Source organism: Apodemus sylvaticus, chromosome 15 (genome assembly GCF_947179515.1).
Source record: "Apodemus sylvaticus chromosome 15, mApoSyl1.1, whole genome shotgun sequence".
NCBI classification, from domain to species: Eukaryota; Metazoa; Chordata; class Mammalia; order Rodentia; family Muridae; genus Apodemus; species Apodemus sylvaticus.
Window position 1 is genome coordinate 55161667 of NC_067486.1, and position 21870 is coordinate 55183536.

The following is a 21870-nucleotide window of genomic DNA, read 5'->3' on the forward strand; positions in this document are numbered from 1 at the left end:
ATTATATACCAATTGAGCAGGTACCATGTCTTGGGAACATTTCTATTTGTCTTTTTTTTATTTGATATATTCTTTATTTACATTTCAAGTGATTTTCCCATTCCTTGGAAACATTTCTGAGCACAGGACACAATGAACAAACCAAAATATCTGCCTAGCTGGATGGCATTTGTGATATAAAACCACGCTGTTCGGTGAAACATCAGCGTGCAGCTATTTAAATAAGTCAGAAATGAAATCCAAAGTTTAGTCCCATTGAATTAGCCATACTTTAAGACCTGAATGTTATAAGTGAGACAAGAAGGAAAGACCGACAAGGGCAGTAAGCAACTGGACCATGCTCAGGATTTTATTCTGGGACAGACCTGAAGAGGGGGTCTCTGGTTTGAAAAGCTGATTCCAACATCAGATTGCAGAACAGAGTAGGAACAGGGCCAAAGGAGGCTGGTGTGAAGGGGATTGACATGGTTTCTTTTTCAGACCACAGACAGCCATTGCTAAAGATTTCCAATGAGTAATAAATTAAAGAATGTTAGGTGCTCAATCCATAGAACTCTTCTGGCTGGGTGTTATTGGGGTGAGGAGTGGATCAATAGGGTAGAGAAGGCAAGAATGGAGAGAAAATAGTTACTTAAATTCTAGAAAACAATTTTCTGTCATTTGGGGTATTACTGAAGTGGAGAACTTTACAAAATGTTGGGGTCATATTTGAAACATGTACTATTACACTGATCCGAATAGACATAGACCATATTCTATGAATACAGAAAATTCTGTTCAATAGAACTGTCAAGAAATGGCTTGTAATCTGCAGAAGCCTTTATTTACAATTTCTCACTTTGCTTAAAACTCTTAGCCTATTAAGCAAATTGTTCTTGGAAAATGGCAGAACCACAAACCAATATTCTCTTTCTTCTTTCCTCCCTTCCTTCCTTCCTTCCTTCCTTCCTTCCTTCCTTCCTTCCTTCCTTCCTTCCTTCCTTCCTTTCTTTTTCTGAGACATGTTTTCTTTACATAGCCCTAACTGTCCTGACTATGTAGACCAGGCTGCCCTTGAACACACAGAGTTCTCTGCCTCCCAACTGTAATAAATTGATAGAAAAGGCATCAGTCTGGGAGTTAAAATGTACTCAAACCTCTGCCTTACACTGAAGCAGCCGAGAAAATTCAGCCAGGATAGTAACAGTACTTCAGAGGTATCTGTCGAGCTGGTGTCTGTAATACAGCTAATTCCATGGCCTGAACACAGAACTCAGTGTTCTTTATGTGGTTTTCAGTTCACTGTAAAAATGTATGGCCGAACAAAGACATTTTGTAACTAAATAGCTATGCAATTAGATCAGTGTAGTTCAAAGTTTTATAGATATGCAAATTCCCTCAACCCTCACAGAACCCAGAGGTAGGGCTGGTAGCATTTTCATTAGTAGAAAAAGAAAATGAAATAGATTAAGTAATTTACACACTGGCTCTATTTTTTCTATTTGTCATTGTTAATTTCTTAATGGGTTTGTAAATAGCTCTCAAATTCCAATAACTTAACAGAGAAAAAAAATCTCTCTTTTTTAAAAGACATAGACCAGCCTGTGTTGGGTAAAAACCACGGTGCAGAGGTTAAGAGTTCCAGGAACCTTCCACCTAGTGACTCAGCCAACTTTAGGTTCTCAGAATTCTCTTGTGGATGTTTTGTGTCCAGGCAGCAGACAGAGGAAGCGTCTGAAGCAGCATTTCTCAACTTCAGTTATTTGTGATGACTAATCTTATATATCAACTTGACTGGGTTAAAGGATTCTCAAACAGCTGGTAAAACAGTACTTCTGGGTGTGTCTATGAAGATGGTTCTGGGAAAGATTAGCACTTGAATTGGTAGGCCCAGGAAAGGAGATCCACCCTCTTCTGTGTGGGTGGTCAGCATACAACTGCTGAGGGCCCAAATAAGACAACCTGGCGAAGATGTAAATGCATTCCTTCCCCCCTCCCTCCCTCCCTCCCTCCCTCCCTCCCTCCCTCCCTCCCTCTCTTTACTACCTCTCTTTCTAATTTTCCTCTTTGTCCCCTCCATGAATAGAGTCACCACCTTCTGCTGCCTGCTTTCTCAGTGCTTCCTCATTCTCAGGGTTACAGAGCTCTTCTGGTTCTTGGGTATTCAAAGCCAGCCTTAATCATGTCCAGAACTATTGAGTCCCCATATAACAGACAATATTTGTGAGACTTCTCAGTCTAGAACCATGTGAGCCAATCCCCATCAAATCTCCTCTTTTAAGCATCTATCCACACATAGCCTATGGAAGCTCTATTTCTATGGAGAAACTAGAACCCATATTTTGAACTGGATCATTCTTTATTTACATTATGGGATATTTAGCAGTAATCCTGGTCTGCACTCACTAGATGTCAGTAGCCAACTCCCAGTTGTGACAATCATGATTTTCTGGGGATGAGGATGGGGATGGGGAAGATATCAAAACTGTTCTGTATCTAAGAATGTTAGTTGAAATGAAGACTTCCTAAGTCATAAAGCCTAGTACAAAGAGTGATCAGATGTCTCTAACCCAGTGCTATTGGCCAGAATTCAATGAAGTAGTCACATTTAACTTCAAAGAAGTTGGAAAATCCAATCCAGAGATGTGCCCAGAAAGAAAACTAGATGTAAGAACATTATATTAGCAATGTGGAATCTAAATGGTTTAAACACTCTCACCCGCCTCCCCACACACATATAAATACCACACTGAAAACTTCAGAAAATTTAGTAGACATAGGCAGGGTAATCTGCACACTGTTGGAGACAGAAACACGGCATTATGACATTTTCCCACAGGTAACCTATGCAAGCCTCCTAAGGTAACAAGTTAATGCAATAAACTGTTATATGCACGGCCCCAGGAAAATTTGCTTGCTAAGAACCAGAAGCACTCATCATGTTGCAGTGACCTATGAGAATGCTGAACATGTGCAGGGTGGGTACAAAGCTGGGGTGATGTGTTTCCCTGGGGCTGTCCAGCCCCAAACACATTCCAAAACAATATGAGCGTTTATGATATGTATGACCAGGAGTGCAAAGGAAACCAAAATGCTTTTTGGAGATCAAATCTGAAGACACATGTCTGCATTGAGAGAGATTCACACCATGGAAACATGCACGAGGGGTAAATTCTATCTATTTATTGGCTATAGTTGCAGAGAATGCTCCCAGCTTAGAGCAAAGGCCTTTTGTCTAATACATGACGCTGTCTAGAATCTCCATGGAAGCTCGAGTACTTTCGTATCTGAAAGCGCATGAGATCATACCCATTTTGTACATTTTTTAAAGATCATCTAAGTTTCAGTGGGTTCCCATGGGTACATTTAAACCCTTTCCCTGTGTGCCCTGTCCTCTGGTAAATAGCAAAATGCTTCTTGAAGTCTTCTTGTCTTGTTTGTTTTATTCTATGGTGTGAGAGAAAGTATTTCTCAGCTACCTAGTTTAGACATTTTTCTCTTCACTATGCAATCATATTGAAAAAACCTGAAGCTCCTCAAGTTTCCACCAACTGGCACTAAAACAATCTCCTGGAGCCAAGGCTGGCTCCCTCACCCCTACAACTGGCCCCGCCCCACCCAACTCCTACCCCAATTAAAAGAGAACATTTCATCTCAGTGCCAATAAAAACAAATCAAACCTGGCCTAGACAGCCATTGCTAAAGAAAGAAAAATTGTTGATCTAATAAATATTTAAGAAAGACCTATATTACATTAAAGTTAATGATAGCCTGGCTAAGCCTTACTATAATGAATTATTCCCTTTCTTTGAAACACAAACAAAGCTTACACAAAATTAAAAAAAAAAAACAGAAAAATGGAAGATGAAGAAAAGAATAAAGCCAGGCATGGTGGCACATCTGTGTAACCCCAACATTCCTGAAGCTGAGGTCAAGGTGGAGAGTTCAAGGCCAGTCTGGGCTATGTAGAGAGAACCTATCTCAATAAATAATTTTGTTAAATAAATTAATTAAATGATATTCCGATCTTGTGAGGGAAATAATTTATTTTCAGCCTTATATAACAGATCTCAGTGACATTTTCCAGAGAATGGAAAAAAACAGTCATGATATAATACCAACCAATGCAACAACTGGAGCCAATGGCCTTTCACAAAAATGTGTTTTTAATTGAAATAGAGTTACATCACTTTACCCCTCCCTCTCCTCTCTCCAGACAATCCATCCCAGAAACCCTCTCTTGAGCCCTTCTCATGCCTGCCCAAATTGCTAGTCTATTTTTATTACTATTATTGTTACACGTGCATATGTGTATATGTGCACTATGTGTATATGTATGTATATGACCTGCTGAGTTCATTTGTTTTTGTTTTTGTGCACATATATAGTTTGCAGGAGGATGACTGTGTGGGAAAACCAATAAAGGGTTTCATCCCTGGGATGTTAATTGTCTATTTCCCAGGAACAATTAATTGCCTATTGTTTTTTGTCTCGTGGTGGGATGCCTCAAATTTTTTTCCTTTACACAGTAATATGACCATCAATATTGCCATTTTTCTGGTCATAATTAAGCTGTGATTTCTAGGACAGACTACTTTATAGCAGACCTTCTGGTATTCTAACTCTTAAATCATTCTGCCCCCTCTTCTGAGATTCCCCTATGCCAGAGATGCAGGAGCTGTGAGATAGATGTCACCCCCTTGGGCAGGAATCCCCACGATCTCTTGATTGCTGCATGTGTTTAGTTGTGGTTTTCTGTAATTCTCCATTGCTACAAAGAGATGCTTCTTAAATGAGGGTTGGTAACTACACTTATCTGTGGGTATACAGATAAGATTTAGGATGTAGTAAGGAATTAGGCTGGTTTAGCAAAGATTATTGTCTGATCTTTTCTACCTTACTAGCCCTGGGAAGATGGCTAGGTTTCCAGTACCTGGCTTGATTTCCCTCCTGTTGAGTGGGACTTAAGTCTAACCAGACAGTTATTGGTAACTGCTGACACAAGAGGGCCAATTATTGAACTTTAATGCATACCTTGACTTAATGGTAACTGTCATGGTTCATGGTTGTTGAAACCAGGTAGTTCTGTTTAATTATTCTCCTCCTTTGGCAGCTGAGGCAATGGCTTTTAGCAAGAAGAATGTTCTAGCAAGAAGAGTGATCATGGCTGGCTAAGAGATATATCCATGTCACCTTATCAAATAATTATTGAGAAAAGCCATATACAAAATACTCAGCTTAAAAGGCAGATAAAGAATGGGGAGGTAAGGAACTGTAATACACCTGCCCAACAAACTTGAAATGTAGTAGGCAAGTGAGAGAAAACATAAGATTTTACATCTTTTATTATCCATCAAATCAGGTGCCAAAACAGCCCCAAACAAAAGCTCAAATGGATGCTGTCCTTTGTCCCAAAAGTGAGCTTGCCTTCCCAAAGTCCTCAGCCAAGTCTTGACATCACTCTCAGGCCTGAGGTTGCCAACAAAGAGGCCTCCCTCCCTCTGCGGCCAATGGCCATCCATCACTTAGTCACTTTCCCCTGTTGGATTTGGAATTCTGTGAGGAGGGTTCTTCTCCTTGTTTCAGAGACACAAACAAATAAACATTGAGCAGACCAAATGAACCTGAGAAAGGGTTATGTTAGCCAGCCCCTGCCCTCCACTGCCCAGAGGCTGCTGCTGAAAGATCTGCTTCCCCTGTGCTTCAGTCCTGCCTGTGCACATAGAGAGAATTGTGTGCAGACTTGACTGCGGTCACTAAAATCTATATCACTACTTACAAATGTAGCAAGTCAGCTGATATGAAAGAGAAAAAAGTGTCTTGTGTTAAGAAATAGAATTGGCTGAATTTCATATCCTCACCTGCCTAGTGGATTTATGTATGCACTAATAAATGTACTCTCCAAAGCTGCTTGTTTTCCCATACGGATATCTTGTTTTGGAATAAAGTAGCTGATATCATGCTATGCACATCCCATCCAGTACCTAGGCTGTTTTGTCTCAGCACCATCTACATCGACCATATACATGAGGTTATTTCTACTTCCATGCTGCTTCTAAGTACTGTGGTTTTGCTCTCAGGGAGACAGATACCCCCAAAGCCACATTACTGGGTGTTGACACACACATAATAAATATAACCATGAGTTGTCACTTTCCTCTCCAGGGTGGCAGAACAGGCCAGAGCAGTCTTATTTTAGCTCTCTATTTCTCACCATAAACCTCAATCTTTTGCCTTCAGTGATGTTGACAAAATCCCTGCCACCACCTATGATTCAGAAAAGTACTATTCACCCGTACCTGTCCTCCGTGTGAAGAAACCTACAGTAAGAGGGACCATGATGTGCGTGCTGCTTCCTTCCCGACTTTCTTACTGGAATAAGTGCTTCCTTTCTTTGTAACAATTTTCCCTAAAGTTGTATCAGTTATTTAGCACACTTATCTTAGAGCATTGTCTTTGTACTCCCTTTTTTTTTCCTTCTTGTTCTCCTTCATATTTTAGATCAGTCTCCCCTTTGAACAGGTTAAGAATTCTGTCATAGTTTATTCTCAGGGGCTATACCTCCTCTCTTGCCATAGCTCTCAAGGTCTGGCAGGCAAATCATGGTCTGAAACACTTTAAAGCCAATCTGTAGCCAACGTTTGCTTCTCAGGTGCCCCCTCCTCTTCTAAAAGCTTCAGCCTGTGTGCAACCTGACTTCGAAGCCACCAGCAACACTCAACAGCTTTCTTTGGCTGATGTATTGTCAGTTCCCAAAGAGGTCAACAAAGCAGCCAGTAGTTAGTGGATCTGAGGACAGTCAGTAGTTGTTACTCTTTTAGAAGATTGCATCACCCATCGTCTGTGTGAGTCACTTTTTCTACACGTCAATAACTTGACATTGGTTTCGATTCCATTTTTTTTGGGGGGGGGAGATTATTTTTTTCTTCTTCCCTGGGTTGTGTTCTTCCCCCCTCCCACCTATGTTGTCAAACATTGTGTGAACATTAGCTATTACAACTGACCACCTAACTCAGAACTTCTGAAACAGTTTGTTCTGTAATTTTGCATGAATTTTGTGGTTTTTGAGCCCTTATTTGTTTTAATAGCAGAAAATGTATTCAGTCAGTTTTAGAGCTTGACTCTTATAAAATCAAGTTCAAAGGAGGTAATCACACCAAAAAACAAGCTAGTTCACACAGATCCTTCTTTCTTTTCCTCCCCAAGATATTAGGGAGCAATAGTCCATTTACAGAGGAAAATGTCCCTACTTTCTCCATGCCTTACACTATCTCTATGGATTAGTAAAGGACCCAGGATGATCGTCAGATACTGAAAATTGTAGAAAATGCCTACATGTAGCTCATCAATAGTCTAGCATGGATGGGTAGAGGAAGGAGGACAAGTCTACCCCTACAATAGGAGCTATTGGCTTTTAATGGTTGCTGGGGCAGGAGAAGTCATCTTCTTCAGTGGTGTAGCTACCCCACCAATAAGTTGCCCATGAGTCAGTAAATCATCTCTCACCCATCCATGAAAAAGCAAGCAACACTAATAAAACCCAGGGATCATTAAAAAAAGAAAAGGCATAGAAATAGGAGGGGATGTAGTAAAAGAAAGGGTTCCAGTGGGAGGGACTATGAGAAGGTAATGGGTGATGAATGTGTGCATGTGTGAAATTATCAATCCATAAGTGAAAAAGCATCCTGTAAAAGAAAATTGCAGGTGAAAATTGACTGGACTACGATAACCATTTTCCCCCTAAACATTTGGCTGCAATTGATCCTACGAATGTGTAACTACTTCCACATCTTACCCAACATAATCAGTAAGCATGCTTCTGTGTTTGTCTGCATAATTGGTTATAGGGCCTCTGAGAGTTAGCTAATAAAAATATATTAGTATAGTATAAAGATATGCTAATAAAAGTATCAACTAATATCAAAAGCTCCCCGGAACCATAAGGTAATTATAGAAAGCTTAAAATTGTGAATCCTTGAGGGAAATTGAATATGGCAAATGGGGAAATCATTGCTTCTGTCCCACAGGCCTAATTACTGTGTTTCCACAGAGCCCAAGGGTGTGGCTGCCACTCTAAGGATGTGCCCAGGAAAATTCACTAATAAACCCACATCAAGATATCACTTTATCCTCTGCTCTTTACCTTCCCAGACTTCTCAGAGAGATGTGTCATTACCCTCAAATCTTCACACATGCTGTATTCTGCATTCAGAAAGGAGACTATCTTGCTACCCAGACCTAAGCAGCAACAGGTTCTGTCCCCTTTTCTACTGCAGAATACTCTTTATTCAGACTTTTCCTGAAGTCTTTCACTTGTCAAGTATCGTAGTTACTGCTCTGTTGGTGTGAAAAGACACCATGACCATGACCAAGACAACTCTTACAAAAGGAAGTATGTAATTAGGGTCTGGCTTACAATTTCAGAGGTTAGTCCATTATCATGGTTAGGAGCATAATGGCAGGGAGGCAGACACAGTGCTAGAGAAATAACAGAGTTCTAAATGCTGATCCATTGGCAGGAAATGAGAGAGAGAGAGAGAGAGAGAGAGAGAGAGAGAGAGAGAGAGAGAGAGAGAGAGAGAGAGAGAGAGAGAATAAGCAGACTAACCTGGCATGGGCTTTTATAACCTCAAAGCCCACACTCAGTGACACACATCCTCCAGCAAAGTTTCCTAATCCTTCTAATCCTACCAAAGAGTTCATTTAAATATATGAGCCTATAGGGGCCATTATTTTTTTTTAAAGCACCACACCAGGGCAAGAACTGGAGGTATAAACTTTGATTTTAGACATTTCTGATGGACTTGTCTCCAAAGCAACCATTTACAACTAAGTCACCCAGGAAGGAAGGGCACAGTAGGGACCTGTCTCACAAGTGCTTGAGACCTTTTCCTGTGGGTGGCCGTCTTATTTATTATGTCATCCAGAGATAGAAAGCTGCCTCAAGCACTGGACTGGAGAACTATTTGCCCCACAGAATTCACATCTAGTTAAAAGTCACATGGTAGAAACTAACATGCTTCTGAAGTGTGGTGGGGATTTGCAGAAAAAAAGTTCCACCAAGCTGTTGGCTGAGTAGAATCACCTAGGGACCTGCCCTAATGCAATAAATTCAATCCGATCTGGCCCAGGCCTTAGACCATGTGATTTGGCAGCCGTCTAGGTATGATCACAATGTTTACCGTGAAGCAATAAAATCTTGCAACTCTTAGAATCCAAGGAAGTTAATGGATTTGTTCACGGCTTTATCCAAGTATTTTTAATTATTTCTCTTTTTCCAGGCTAGCCTTTTTTTCTATTTGATGAGCATTTTAAATACCCTCATGACCATACACTATTACACATAATGGATTGTAAACACTGAAAGGAAAACTTAAGGATTTAACATTCTTACTTTGACAAAATGTGGTGCTTTCTCCAGCAGGGGAAGAGGCAAGTAAAGCTGTTTGAAGTGATCGGATGGGCTACTCAATATCCTCTTCATTTTCTCCTCCTTCAGTGGTCAGCAGCAGCAGCAAACCCAACTCAACTCTGCCAGCTCTGCAGCCTACAGAGTTCCTTCCAGGACCACCACTCAGGTGGAACCAGGATCTTGATATGCACACAGACACACACTCATGATTTCAAGATAAACCTGAAGTAAAGAACTTCAAAGGATGGGCACGTACTGTTTCCACAGAGACGAAGAGAATGAGATCTATGTCCCAATGAGACTGTATGTATTTCACCATACAATGTCTGGCTTTTGAATCGCACTGTTAAAAACCACCCAAATCCAAAGCTAAACTACAGTTCAAGTAAAAAAATGATGTTTTGGTATGCTTATCTAAGGAAGGTAGAGTTTTCTTGTAAATGAGATTATAAAACAATTCATTGATGGAATTGCTAAAGTTTTTAGATAAGAGAGGGGGGCTGATAAGATAAACCTTCTATTCCAAAGGTCAAAGGTGTTCTTACTATACATAGATCTCCAAGAGTCAAGACATATGTTTGCTAACAAACACGGCCAGAACCTTGTTTGTGCAACTTTCTCAGAATAAAAAGAGTCTAGCACTTTGCAGGAAATTTCATCAGCCGGTGTTGAAATTCTTGACTCGCAGCCAACAAGAGACTTAAGATCCAGAGGCAGGATGAGCTCTTTTCCTCTCTCTTGTTGCCTCAAGTCTTGCTATCATGTAGCTTGCCCCATAGTGACAAGTTATCGAAGTCCGTGGGGAGACGTGGTTCTATTACTCACCTATGATAGACTTGTGGACAACATTCCTACAACAAAGGGCAAGCTATCAAGAGAAAAACATGCTGTATTTATTGAATCGAAAGGTTAAAAAAATGTAGATGTGTGTGTGTGTGTGTGTGTGTGTGTGTGCACCTACTTGTCTATATGAGTTCCACATAGGCAAGAAAGGGCTGTCAAATCCCCTGGAACTGGAGTTGACTGTGAGCTGCCTGGTATGGATACTGAGAACCAGATGCAAGCCCTCTGCGAGAGTAACCAGTGTTTTTAACTGTTGAGCCCTCGTCTCTCTATCCCCTATCATAATCAAAGTTGTATGGAGCACCACACCCTGCTTAAGTGTCTATGCTTAGATTCATTTAAGAATGGACAGCAGTATAGATGTGTGATTGGATGAAAGACTGTGACACATGGTGACAGGCTAAGGGACACTCAACCAGCCTGCCATGACTCCTGTCCTCTTTATGTAGAGAAGGAGTTCAGAGGATGCTACCCCACACTCTGAGGACCTGTGGGGAACACCAGACACAGAAAGAATTTTCTCCAAACTCTACTTATCAACTTAGAGAGAGCTGCCCTCTAAACAAACTCACTGGCAGGAATTCTCAATCCCAGCATTAACACTCGTCAGGGATGACAAATGGATAGGCAGAAAACTAGATAGAGGTATTATTACCTAAAATAAGCTTTTATCTGACAAAAATATTCCACTACACACTCCCCTCACTCTCCTGTAACTCATAACCACAGTTATGCTTTCATCACCAGACATGTCTTCAAGTCCTATGATTTGTGAAACTCTTGCATGCATGTAGGCAACTAGAAATCTTTCTCTCCTGATGGTATGCTCTTCTCCAATTTAGCTTGTAACATGGGCAACACACCTGGAAAGGAATACTGGAGCCATTTCCTCTCCCCTAAAAGTATTCTTTCCTCCCACTGAATAGGGCAGAAGCCATCTGAAATGAACTTCATGTGACCTGTTTTCAAGAGAATTTCAGAGGATTTTTTTATGACCAGTCCTGGAGACAGAGAGGTCAGAGTGACCTAAAGCCCTTCCGTTTTCCTTTACTTCAAAGGACATCAGTGTTGAATTTTCTAAGCCTTACCATTGCATTGCAGAATTAAATAGCACAAATAAGTCACCTTACATCTCTGAATGCCAGAAATCTGCAATGGGTGTCATTATGGTAAAAAAGTAGGGCAAATCCAGTTTCTTGCTTCTAAAGACCACTGGCATTTCTTGGCTTTCTTTCTCCATATCTAGAGTGAGCAGTATGCATTTTCTCATCTATCTATCCATCTATCTATCCATCTATCTATCTATCTATCTATCCATCCATCCATCCATCCATCCCTCTAACTATCTATCTATCCATCCATCCATCCATCATCTATCTATCTATCTATCTATCTATCTATCTATCTATCTATCTATCTATCTATCTATCATCTATCTATCTGCTTATCATCTATCTCTGAGAATACCCGTGACCCCCTTTTCACCTCAAAAGGCCTTTGTGGTTATCATGAATTCCCAAAATACATCTTGAAAGATACATTTGTTTGCCTTATATCAAGATGGCTAGTGAGAGAAACTGCACACCAGTACACAATCAGAGATATACTGACACATTTTTTTTAAATGTTAGCTTCCTGTCTGCCCTAAGAAGACTTTTGGAGACTGGGGTCTGAGAGTTGGCTCTGGGATACTTCACCTGTAGAAAGAGACCTCTTTGTTCTTTGTGCATACCCCACTCCACCCTCCAAGTCTTAGGTCACTTCCATCGCCCTGGAAGCTTAAGCTTGTGCCCTTGCTGGGCCCTGCATCAGATCCCGCCATCATGGCGCCTTGGGATCTCGTGTGCTTCCCATGTTTAGTGTATAATCAGTCTGTATGTTCTTCTTCCTTAATGCACATATCACCACACAGACTCAAATTATCAAAAGCTCAAGGGGGAAAAAAGTGAATATAAAATTATCCTACTTTACACTGGTTCCTCATAGATAATCCAATAAATGTTTCGTATCTTAAAGTCAATGGTTTAGTAAACTTAATTCCATCTTTCAGCTTTAAAGCTTCTTATTTTTCCACCTTCTAGTCAGCTTTCTTTAAAGATGTGACCCCTGATGGGTCGAGCACACTCCAGTGGATGGCTCCACACTCATTAGCATAAATTGAACTCAGTGGGGTATTTAAAAAAGATGTGAAGTTGGGAGGTTGACGCATCAACCTAAGAGGAGGTGGGGTAGTGGCCAGGGTGCATACAATCCAAAAACCTCAAAAACTAGTTTTCAGTGTCTGATAATCCCAGCTTCCTTGCAGCTAAGAGCCTACAAGCTAGTGGTCAAATGTCCTTTAAGGGGCCATCCGTTGTCCAGTTGCTATCAAGTGAGATAGACACAGCTTCTTATGTGTATTACGACCATCTTCCTACAACACAAAGCAAACCACCGAGATAATAGGTCACTTGTTCAGTGTCACATGGCACAGGAATCGTTGTATCGTCACTGAGGCCTGTGTGGCAGGAAGTGTCATGAAACACAGGCGCCCAGGCCCTTATCTGATTGGGGCCAGGCACCACAAGTCAGAGTTCAGAAGTTTAGTATTTTAGAGAAACTGACAGGTCATGGACTTTACACCACTCCTAGTAGGAAGTGTGCACCATGGCATGCTTACATTGCTATACATTATAATGCTTTTAGATTATTGTAACTTACTTCAGCCTTGAGGGAAAATTGGGCTATGTCTTGTTATTCTAAAGCATGAATATGTCTATCATAAAAAAAAAATAAGGTATTTGGGGGGATGGAGACTTGGCTCAACATTTACAAATGCTTGCTGTCCAACCATGATGACAGAATGGGATCCCAGCACCCACATAATGAGCTTGGCTTTTTGCAAAGGCTGATGACGCATTCCCCAAGGGATCTGACATCCTCTTCTACGTCTACACACCAGTGCTCCTACGCATACACACACACTCACATGAGCACACACAGACACATAGACACCCAAATAAATCAAATTTCATTCTGAAATATAAAGTATTCTGTTGTCAAATGAATCGTGAAACAGCTTCGATGGTCAGCCTTTCAAGTCCAGGCTCTGGACCTACACTGCTTTTCAAGTATCCAGTTCTGTCTGCTGGACTCTCTCTCTCTCTCTCTCTCTCTCTCCTCTCTCTCCTTCATTTCTGTCTCTATCTCTCTCTCTCTTTCTGTGTGTGTGTGTGTGTGTGTGTCTGTCTGTCTGTCTGTCTGTCTCTGCCAGAACACTGAGGATTCTGACTCACTGATTTTAGGTTTAAGCAACCTGCTTTCTAACTAGTGCAGTTTTGGGTCAGCCAGGGTAGAATAGATTTAGCCCCTAGGGGGAGCTCCAGGCCTCTGGTTCAGTCTCATGCTGCCACGCCCCTCATATCAACCCATAGGCCAAGGCAACCATCCTCCACGCATGCAGACATGTCTTTACTGGTATTTTGTTTTTGTTTGTGTTGAAAATCTTTCTTCTACAAATATGGCACAATGGATGGCCAGGAGCTTCCTCTGATTGTTGCTTGGCCCACTCTAGATTTAAATGTCCCATAGAACCTAAGGTGTTGCTGACTGGCTCTCCCCTTTCCTTGGGAGGGAGGCTTTTGTGTCTCCCTTTCTTGTCATCAGCATGGTACAACAGTGAAGTCAGAGGCTCTGATTTGAACTCAAAAGAGGTGCCGGTGTGTGTCGGGGGGAGGGGGTATGGAGTGTGGGAGTGTGGGGGTTGGGGGTAGAAAGCCTTCACTAAATGAAGCAGACACCTCTGCATGCTTAGCCTGTCTTATCAGGACACACTATTACACTTTAGGGTGAACATTCACAGAATCAAACTTGAATTTCTGGCTTTGCCCTTCACGATTGTTTTCCATATGAATTTTGGAGAGAGAGAAAGACAGCTATAGCAAGATTGTTCTCTAGTTCCCCACACACTGTCTCATTCAAAAACAACTTTTAAATTATAGTTGAGGCTGGAGAGATGGCTCAGCAGTTAAAAGTACTTGCTGTTCCTGGAGATGAGCCAAATCCAGTCCCCAGCACCTACATGTGGGCTCTCAACCATCTGTAACTCTAGTTCTCAAGAATCCAGTGCCCTCTTCTGGCCTCGGCATCAGGCATGTATGTAGTACACATACACATGGCCAAATACTTGTACACATATAATTTTTAAAAAATTCATCATTTCAAACTACACTTGTCTAACACTTATACTCTCTAATCAATTGTTTGAAAATAAAAGCAACCATGCAGAGAAATTGCATTAAACAGAGAATTGCTTATTGGCAAGCGTATTTATTGGATCACCTTTAAGGATATAAATCTTCATAATTTATTTTGAGATGTGGTCTTGATCTGTTGCAAAGGATATCACGAAGTTCACACATTGTAGTCTTGTTATTATATTAATCATCTTGCTGTAATCTCCTGAGTGCTTAGATAAGAAACACCTACCATGCCCAACCACTTCACTGAAGTGCCCAAATTTTTAAAAAACTCCAAATTTTTTAACTTGAACATTTTAGACCTCAGAATATCAGTTTATGTAACCTTTTCATTAAAGATTTGTTTATTTTTAAATTTTTCGCGTACACATTTTCTGCCTGTATGCATCTTTGTGAACCATGTATGTACCTGGTTGTCCCCATTGAAGAGAGAAGCCATGTGATATCTTGGAAATGGAGTTACAAATAGCCGTGAGCTGCTATGTGGGTGCTGGGAACTGAACCTGGGTCCTCTAATATTAATTTTAAAATAGAACCACTAAATATGGCTGGGGAAGTTCAAGTATTGTAGTATGTGCTAATAGCTAAACAGTATTCCTGTTTTGGTTTCTTTTCTGTTCCTGTCTTAAAACACTGATCAAAAGCAACCTTGGAGAATAAAGGGTTTATTTGGCTTACAGCCTATAGCATATCAGTAAGAGAAGCCAGGGCAGCAACACGAGGCAGCTATGAAACAAGCTATGGAGAAATGCTGCTTACTGGATTGCCCTCCACAGCTCAGCTTGTTTTCTTATGTATCCCAGGACCCACTTGCACAGGGATGGCATGGACCACAGTGGGCTGGGCACTCTAAGAAAATGCCCACAGACACGCCCACAGGACAATCTGGTTGAAGCATTTCTTACTTGTCCATTGGACAATGTGATGGAGGCATTTCTCACCTGAGTTTTCCTCTTTTCAGCTTACTGTGATTTTTGTCAACCTGACAATAACTAAGCAGCACAATTCCCAATCAGAAAAATACGCAAACACATGCACACAAGCATTTGCCTAGGTATGTGATTTCTTGCTTCTGATTACATATCAGCCCTATCTCTGTCCATTTACATCTTGAACTTATTTGATTTCATACTTTCTAAGTGACCACAATTATAGAAATCTTATTTTTTTCTGAAGGCGGCTCATAGTGTCCATTTATACCTTACCAGCTTAGCACACAAACCCCTGAACAACTGCAGTGGCATAAGCATCAGCCAATAAAGACAGATACTGGCTTCCAACTACAAATTGCACGGTGCTGGGCCACACAGGTAAAGTCCCATCATGGCAGGTATACCGCTTACAAGAGTTTGTTGATTTCTCTGTCAACCGCTATTACTGTTCCAGCCTTGCCTCACTTGTGAATGCCTCTTCACATAACCCCGAGGGCAAGTCAGAGAAAACATACATCGCAGTGATAGTGATGCAGAAGACAGAAGACAAACCAAAGCGATGCTGATGCCTTCTGAAGAACAGGAAGGAAGGAGCTGTTCTCTGGAAGCTGATAATCTGCCTCTGAAAGGCAGGGTGTGGCCTCTGAGAACCTGTTCTTGTAAAAAAAAAAAGAGAGAGAGAGAGAGAGAGAGAGAGAGAGAGAGAGAAAATTGCTGCTAGCCTTTTTCAAATTTTCCTTTCTAGAAAGCTCCAAAAAGCTGCTTCTTAAGCCTACTCAGTGTCACTTCCTGCTATAGCAGCATAAGGACCCAAAACTACACATTTCATTTAAATATCTTGGAGCTTAACTGTGGACCACAAGTGAGACCACATGCTTTTAATACATGGCATGAATTATCAAACTCAGAGGTCTGTTCTGCACACATGAATCCATAATAATACCTCTTCACCAAGCAGTAAAATTCACATCTGGCTCTATCAGACACCCTAAATATCAGGAGAAAGAAAGAACTAAGACCATGGAGTCCTTGCAGGAAGTTGCAAACAATAACAAAGCTATACACAGACTTAGAAGAATGGTGTCTGAACAAAACCGGGGCAACTCAAAGCTGCCACCCTAAGTGTGTGGCTGGATTATAAGGATGCCCAGGCCCTGTCATGACTTAATACTTCAAAAGCACATAATATTATCACCAGAAAAATAGTAAAACAACATTCTGCTGTATGCAAGGGAAATATAGGCCATCATCTCAACTTTACCTAAAGTGTATAGAACGATTGTCTGGTGAATGTGAGTGTAACCTAGTAGGGAAACGTTGTTGGTCTCATTGGGTGGCCATTTTCTGTTTCATAACGCATGGTGTTGGATACAATCTCCCCTTCCTAGGTCTCTAGTCAGTGAGCCTGAACTCCAGTGAGGAGAACTTCTCACTTCTAACCCACCCTGTGGTCTTCATGCGCTCACTCTTGGCTCATATTTGTAGGTCCAAAGCTGAACTTATTTTTAATTTTAATTTCAATCAATTGCAGATTTCCTTACTCAACCTTATAAAATAACATTTGTATGCCGCAGACATGGTCACTCACACTTTACTAAAAACCTTACAAAGATTACGTTAGAATATTTTTCAGCTAGGAATCACAATAACCCTGTCTGTAATCTGAACATAAAGAAGGGAAGTCTGTTATTTACCGATTATAGACTTGGCAACTTAAAAGCCAACTGTTGCTGTTAACCCTAGAAGTTTGGTAGGCACCATCCTGCATCTTGCTCTTGACCCATTATGTGGTAAGATGATGGATTCTGACCTCTGTTAGCAGTGCAGGACAAAAATGCAAACTCTTAAAGCTCACATCACCTGTTACCAAGATCATGTTGGGTTTTACCTTGAAAATCATGGTCATGGGTCAGCTCATTTTAATCTTTGCACTCAGAAGGCGTTCACACCTTATCTGAAGTCTCACAGGAGAGCTGACAAGGTAGAGAAGGCCAGAAATGAACTGAAGGGCTAGTTCCTGGGTGGTGGCTGTGAAGACATTGCTTGCTATCTTTGAGCACAACTTTTCTTAACTGATGCAAATGGATGATAGGGTTTAAAATGCATTTCCGGCACTTGGCAAAACAAATGAATGAGAAAATATGGTAAGTGTCTTCACTAAAACTATACAAGTAAATAATGGTGCCTCCCCAAAAGGAAGAAAGTACTTACACACACACACACACACACACACACACACACACACACACACGCACACACGAATATCTGAATGAAAAGGAACAGGCAGAGTTACTTTGAATGCATATGGAGCTGTACCTAGAATACAATCTTACCAATTCTATCCTTACTATCTATCTATCTATCTATCTATCTATCTATCTATCTATCTATCTACCTATTATTATTGTTATTATTATTATTACTATTATGTGTTATGTCTTATGTAGGCTCTCCTGGACTGAATCTAACAGCAGACTTTTGTGCTATTTACATGCTTCAAGTTCATTTAGTCAAAACTTTTCCCTCAACAGACTTGCATATGGCATTCCATTGTTCAAAGCAGTGGCTGACAATGGTGTTTTTGTTCCTCACTCAGCTTCTTTTTTTTTTCCAACAAGGCTCATGAGATAAACATGAATCCAGGGTGGAAACTAAACACAATTTCTTCTCTAATCAACCACCCTGACCTAGGTGTCCCTTTCCTCCTCCCCATTCTCTTTCCTTATTGTGCTCTCATATGATGTATAGTTGTAGGTTCAGTGACAACTCCATATAGATCTTGAAAACCTCACTTTCAATCGCTTATTGATATCCTTAAACAGCCTTATTAAAAACATGTTTCTTTTTCTGTTAGAAGGCAATGTAGGACAGCTGACAGCAGAAACACACTTAAGCAAAGTGATCGGAGTTCACAAGAACTCAGTGAATTATAAAAACAGAACAACACCAAACCCATAAAACAAGTAAAATTTTCAAGAACCTAAGTATCTCTCATCAAAATCTCCACAAAATGATGACCATGAATCAACATGCAAGTCTAACCTACAGTAGGTTTTCCATAGCCACCGAACTCTGTTCTTCACACATTTGGAGAGAAATGCAGCATTTCCTGTTAGGTATTGTGGTTTTAGTTGTTTAGGTGATGCGGTCATCCAGGGCCAGCCTTCCTCATGTCGTGAGACAGGAAAACACAGAAACCAGTGAAGAAGTTTCAAATCACTTGATTATCGACTGATTCTGATTTATGAGAATCAGACATCTGAGAACACTACAGGATGCAACCCTTTGAGCAAAAGGCCTTGAAAGAACATCCTGCAGCTTCAAGTCAGATGTTGAGTAAGACATGGAGGCCTGAACCTTTTGTCTGGATGCAGCGGTTGGTACTGCACAGGGAGCTCTGGTAAATGAGGACTCTGAAGAGGCAGAGTCTCAAGATCCAACCAGGGTTCAAAGTGGGTACACATGCCTCTTCGGATACTTGTCAACATAAGAAGCTTGAAGTTGAAGTTAGCCTTGTTGAGACTGCAGAGAAGATAGGGCACATAATTTGTTTATGAAAATGCCAAAGGGTGAGGAAGTCACAACATTTTGTTATCTCTTCTATTGTGTGGATGACACTTGTGCTGATAAACCTGAAGGTGGTTTGAACTCACAAAACATGTCCTTCTTCTCTTTCTCATTCTCCCCTGCTCTTCCTTTCTCTCTTCCCATCTCTTACTCTGTCTTTCTCCTCTCTCTTCTTTCCCCTCCTATCTTCTTTCCTGACCTTTGCAGGTTGAAGCCAGAGCTTCTTACATGTTAATCAAGTTTTCTGCCACTGAAATAACCCCCCCCCCCAGCCCTCCTCTCTTTTTGCTATAAAATTTCTAATATATAATTTGGAGAATCTTTATTTGGCTATTAACATGTATGTGTGTGTGTATGTGTGTGTGTGTGTGTGTGTGTGTGTGTGTGTTCTCAAGGACCAAAAATACTGGAAGATTTTGAGGAGAAATCTCTTTAATTTGATTGGACAGTTACAATTGTCTTCATTTTTTCCACAAGTCTAAATGCAGAGTTACTCATTTGAGAGCAGCACAGTACAAGATAACTCATTAGATAGTTCCAGATAATATAATAACATAAGCTTGCCACAATATTTTCATCAAGAAATTGTATCTCAGTACAATTTTCAAGATCTGTTTTGCCCCCTAAAGTCATGGTTTACAAATAATTGTTTCTAATAGCACTTTATAACAGATTGTCTCAATGTTTAACATAGTAGTTTTGTAACAATTAACTCTGACACTAACAAAAAATTTATTAAACCTGTTGTCTTATTTACTTTTCTATTGCAGTGATAACACACCATGACCAAGGCAATATATAAAAGAAAGGGCACACTGGGGAGCTCACAGTGTTAGAGGGTTATTTCATGACCATGATGGAGGGGAGTATGGCGGCAGGTAGACAGGCATGGAACCGTAGCAGAGAGGTTACCTCCTTAGCTGTGAGCACAAGGCAGAGAGAGGAATAACTGGGAATAGTGTGGGTTTATTAAAACCTCCAAGCACTGCCCCAGTTACAGGGGTCTTTCAACAAAATCACACCTCCTAATCCTTCCCAAATAGTTGTAAGAACTGAAGACCAAACATTTAAATGTATGAGTCTATGGGGATTGTTCTTATAGAAACCACTGCACCTGTACTTAATTTTGAAGCTATAGAGTAACTCCTTAAGAATGGGACAGAATAACATTTTTTTCTCATTTTACATGTAGACAAAATTTGAGATCATAGTTACTATTAAAATTATTGGGGTATTTATTGTTTATTTCCTTTTGTTTGGTTGAGACAAGGTCTTTATATATAGCTCAGACTGACTTTGAACTAACAAGTCTCTTGCTTCAGCTTCCTAATTTTTGAGAGTATATATATATATATATATATATATATATATATATATATATATATATATATAGAGAGAGAGAGAGAGAGAGACTATTAATCTCAGTTTTGCTAATTTAAATTTTATAATTACATCTTCATTTTCTGCATTGCTGGTCCTTGTACTGTCTTTTAAGTGAAACATTCATAAGCAAAAACCAGAACAAAATAACTCTCAAGAAAAACTAGAAATATTCCAAAATGAGAAAATTAAACAGCCTGTTAGTATTTGAAGGATTTCTTCAACAATTCTCCAGATCTCTACCAACCCACAATACTAAGTTGTAAGGGAAATTTTTTAAAAATGTATTAGCTGTCTTTTTTGTGTTATTCTTCTTTCAAACTGAAGACCTAAAAACCATGTATGGACTTAATAAAAATACCAGATGCTACTTGTGCTGGAGTTGGATGTGTCAGCATCTTAAAACCATTTGATTTTAATTCCTTACATGGCAGAGGTGACATGGGGTGAGAGAAGAGAGGCGGGTAGGTCCCGGGGTCATGATAGAATGCTCATTTCCACAAGTATAACTCGCAGGGAGAGAGAGGGAGGAAGTGGTGAAACAGGCTGCCCAGAAGTGGTATCTGTTGGCAGTAGCTAACGTAGAGGAAAGCACTTGGTTACAGTAGACAAGAAGTGTATGAAGATGGTGTGAGATTTATTTCTATTTCCTAGGCCAAGGGAAAGAATCCAGGAAGAAAATAAGCAAGGCCAGGTTTCTTGAACTAGAGTGAAGTAAACTCAAGCTACAAATTATGTGACAAGCTCTTGATTGTCGTAGTATAAAAGGATTTCTGTGCTGTTGGTAAAGGTCTGGAATTAGTTTGGAAACAAAAGGATGTGAACATCTGGGGATTTCAGTCAACCCTACTTTCCCTTTCCCTGATGGTTCAAAGATACATAACAGTCTCCAGAGCCAAGAAAAATGCATTTGACTAAAATTTAGTTCATCATTAACAACCATAGGCATAAAATTATAGTACACATAGTTCCATAAAAGTTTTCTGTGGTTATTATGGTAAATATGTATGTTTTACTAGATAGGCCAACTAGAGGACTATTATTCTGTTATGTTTCAGTCTGTAATACAAATATTGTGACCAGGGGTATTTACATAAGACAATCAATAATTTTCCTAATGAAGGTTTTACAGTATTCAAAAATTACAATTATCACCTTCTGGTTTCCGTCTGCACCCGGAGCTGACCCTGTGCTACAGCTCTCCACACCCAAATAATGCTGGGAGAGGTGGTCAGGAGGTAAGACCACCACTTCTTCTCTGAGGGATCCAACCAGACACCTCAGGACACAGGGACCATGGAGCAGCATGAGAGAGGATCCTTCTGTTTTCCATCTGCACCTGGAGCTGATCCTCTGCCAAGCTCTTCATACCCAAACATTGCTGGGAGAGAGCTAGTTTACTAGGATTGCTGACACACCTGCTTACAGGAGGGACAAGCCACAGTCAGAGACAGCAAGACCAGATAACACCACAGATAAACAGATGATGAGAGGCAAGTGCAAGAACATAAGCTACAGA